This window comes from Pteropus alecto, unplaced genomic scaffold (assembly GCF_000325575.1).
Source record: "Pteropus alecto unplaced genomic scaffold, ASM32557v1 scaffold61, whole genome shotgun sequence".
Taxonomy (NCBI): domain Eukaryota; kingdom Metazoa; phylum Chordata; class Mammalia; order Chiroptera; family Pteropodidae; genus Pteropus; species Pteropus alecto.
The window spans coordinates 10,357,773-10,361,032 of record NW_006434835.1 but is presented as its reverse complement, the minus strand read 5'-3'; positions in this window follow the sequence as shown (position 1 = coordinate 10,361,032).

Below are 3,260 nucleotides of genomic sequence, written 5' to 3'. Positions count from 1 at the left end.
CACAAAGTTGACAATGTCCAAAATTATAAGATGCATGTGTATGTGTGGTGTGTGTATATTTGTATCTATGTTTTTCAGGCGTTTACCTCCTGTGTTTAACAGCATGTATATAATTAGTCTCTGGACCCATTTCTCATCTTCCTGTCAGGGATGAGAATCTTAACTCTCCTACTCCTTGCTTCCCATCACTCCTCCCTTGTGACACTGTAACCTTAGGATTGTCTTTACTGACTTTATTAGTGTCTTAATTTTCAGGCTCTCTCTGAATCCTGGCAGAGCTTATACTTAGATGGTCTTGCTCTGATAATTAATTGTGAGGAGTTACTTTGAAAAGATTTGACTTCATGTTGTTCCTAGTCACAGAAGGTCTAAATGACGCTGTACTTTGTACAAACAGATAAAACAGACAGAGCATCATGAAGAAATGTATTAATACATATATATCGAGGTGTTTTTAGAATTTTTTTCAATGATGTGTACCAGATGGATAATTAAAGCCATTTTTGATCTAATGACTTTGCAAGTGATTAAAGTACCATCTTTTCCTACCATATCAAAAATCTAGTCTATAACAGGATGATGTTTACTCTCTTCTTATACCAACTACCTAGAGAACATCTCTAAAGCATCAACACAAATTTGAGTGTATATTATTTGACAGATGATTTCAAACATGTTTTTCATTTAATACTTACAACAGCCCTTTAAGGCTGGTATTATCTCTATTTCATAGAAGAAGAACTGAAGACAAATAGGTGGTAACCAATTTCCCAAGGGCGCAATAAATCTCAGTCCTAAGATTTGGATGGACTTCTGTTTTTTGGACCAGTGCTTTATCTACTCCATCACAGCTGATTTCTGTGAGCTCTGCTTAAAATCCCTAGGTCATCATGACAATGTGACTTTGCTGTGAGACAGTCCAGCTTACCCCGCAGTGGGGGAGTGAAAAAAGAAACTCCAACTCAAAGTATCGTATTTTAGCGACCATGACAAGTCAATTTACCTTATCTTTCCCTGGTCAGTCCTTTATTCTCATAGATGCACAGGCCCTATTGTAAAAAGTGCTCTCTTAAAGCAATCCCCCTACCCACTCAACCTCACCATAAAGAAATCCCTTCCATTTGGTTAAAGTTACTCTGCTTCCCCTTGCCATATTCTTATGGGCAAAGGACATGACAGATCATATTGCTGGTTTCAGAATAATTTAGAGCCTCTACATTCACCATCTCATAACACTCCTCATATCTCCAGGATAGAAATTCATCCTTTTTTATGTCACCTGGGAAATTTTTGGTCACAAATGCTGCTTCTGCATGTTCCCCGATGGCCTGGATTCCATAATTTTGTCTGCCTTAACATTCAACCCACAATTCGATAACTTTTTACTGAGCATAAACCACGTCCCGAGCCCTATGCCAAACCTGGAGAGATATAATAGAAATGGATTTTGCCTTCAGGAAACTCATAGCCAGATATAAGAGGAAAGTATACAAACAGGCAATTTTTATGAAAAGTGCTAACTCCATTGACATAGGTATAGGATAACTGTAGAGCTATTTAGGTCAGCCTGGAGCCTGGAACAGAAGTTAACTGATGTCAAGTCTTATAGAACAGGCCAGAATTCGCCATGGGAAGAAGGAGGTAGAATGGAGGGCATTCCAAAGGCAGAGACATTGGTGACCATGATCTAAAGATGACTGTGTTGTTACAGCCTAAGAAGAGAAGTGAAGGCTGAGAGACAAGATGGACACAGAAGAGGACCCCAGTACTTAGCAACTTATTGTCAGTCATGGGAAACCAGTGAAACATTTCATCGAAGTGGCAAGGTCAGCTTTGCATCACAGAATGACTGCAGTGGAGACAGATATATAGGACTGTTTGGGTAAAAAGACCAGAATTAGGTGGGAAGACCAGTCAAGAGACTATTGTAGGCATCTAGAAGATGGCCTGAACTAAAGCAATAACCACGTGGAGTAAGAGAATCATTTGCATTCGGGAGAGATCTAGGACAGGCTCAGTGTCTTTAAATTCTAATTTGTCTTTCCAAGTGTCATCCATAAGTCCCAGACCTCTGTTCCTCCCCACTGGCCACGGCGACTTTGCCTCATTTGGACTTCGTGTGAATGTTCAATCTGTTCCTTCCCGTCTTCTCCTAGTTCCCAATCTTGCTATAGCCTGGGACTTTTGGGGTCTAAGTTGATCCTGCAATTATTCTGAACCATGTACACCCTGGAGTTTCTCTCAATTTTAATGGTCCACAATCAGTCATGTATAATACAAAAAAAAAAATTAAAAATGTTCTTCAAGTCCAAATGTTTCCATAAGTTTGAGCAAACTCACTTGACCACAGAATTGGATGTGAGAACATAGTATAAACACTAAAATATTTTGTCACACGAATCTTAATGATTTCATTTAAGAGTTGTTGGCCCAGACCCTTCTGGGGATATCTGCTCTCTGTATTACCATTCTCAAATCCCAAACAACCCTGGATCTGGCTAAGAGGGTTGCTAATTGGGATTGTGGATCTACGTCTGCTTTCCCTCATGCCTCTGATGCAGAATCAACGACTGTGACCAGTGTTTTCAGCATGTACTTATCTGATTGAGTCTCTCTCTGCTATTTCCATACTCCAAATTGTGCTATGAGTGCTCCTTTCTGTGTGATTTTAAAACCCCATCAAGGAACTCCACTGAGACAGCAGCTGCTCCATTTAAAATGCTCAGAAATATCTCTGGCAGTTGAGAAAGTATATATATATATACGATTTCAAAGACCTATTTAACCTTTGCACTGATATTTCAAAGCAACGGTTTATTTAATTAAAAAAGAAACATTTAAAAACAGATAATATTTTTTTGCAGTATCTTAGCAACAGGTGATTGAACCCATGCCTAGTACTAGGAGTTGAGATTTTGCCAAAAGGGCCACATACTAGTGATATCTTCCTTTTAACAAATGGAATAAATCTAATATTGTTTTGGACACGTTGTACTGGATTACATCATAAAATGAAATCCTGACAACAGAGCTACAATGGAGAGAGGAAAAGCCCAGAGTAAAGGTTAAGTCCTACAGAACCCTCCAGCTTTTGAGAGAGAAGAGAAAATATTGTGAGCTCCTTGACGCCTAAGCTTTAAGTTAGGTGCCTAATGCGTCGTCAGAAGAGTTTAGTTCTAGGATCTTTGGTCATTCAGAACTCAGTTGATCAGCTGAGACATCTGAGGCAGAGATATCTTCTCCCAATCTTCACAGCCCAC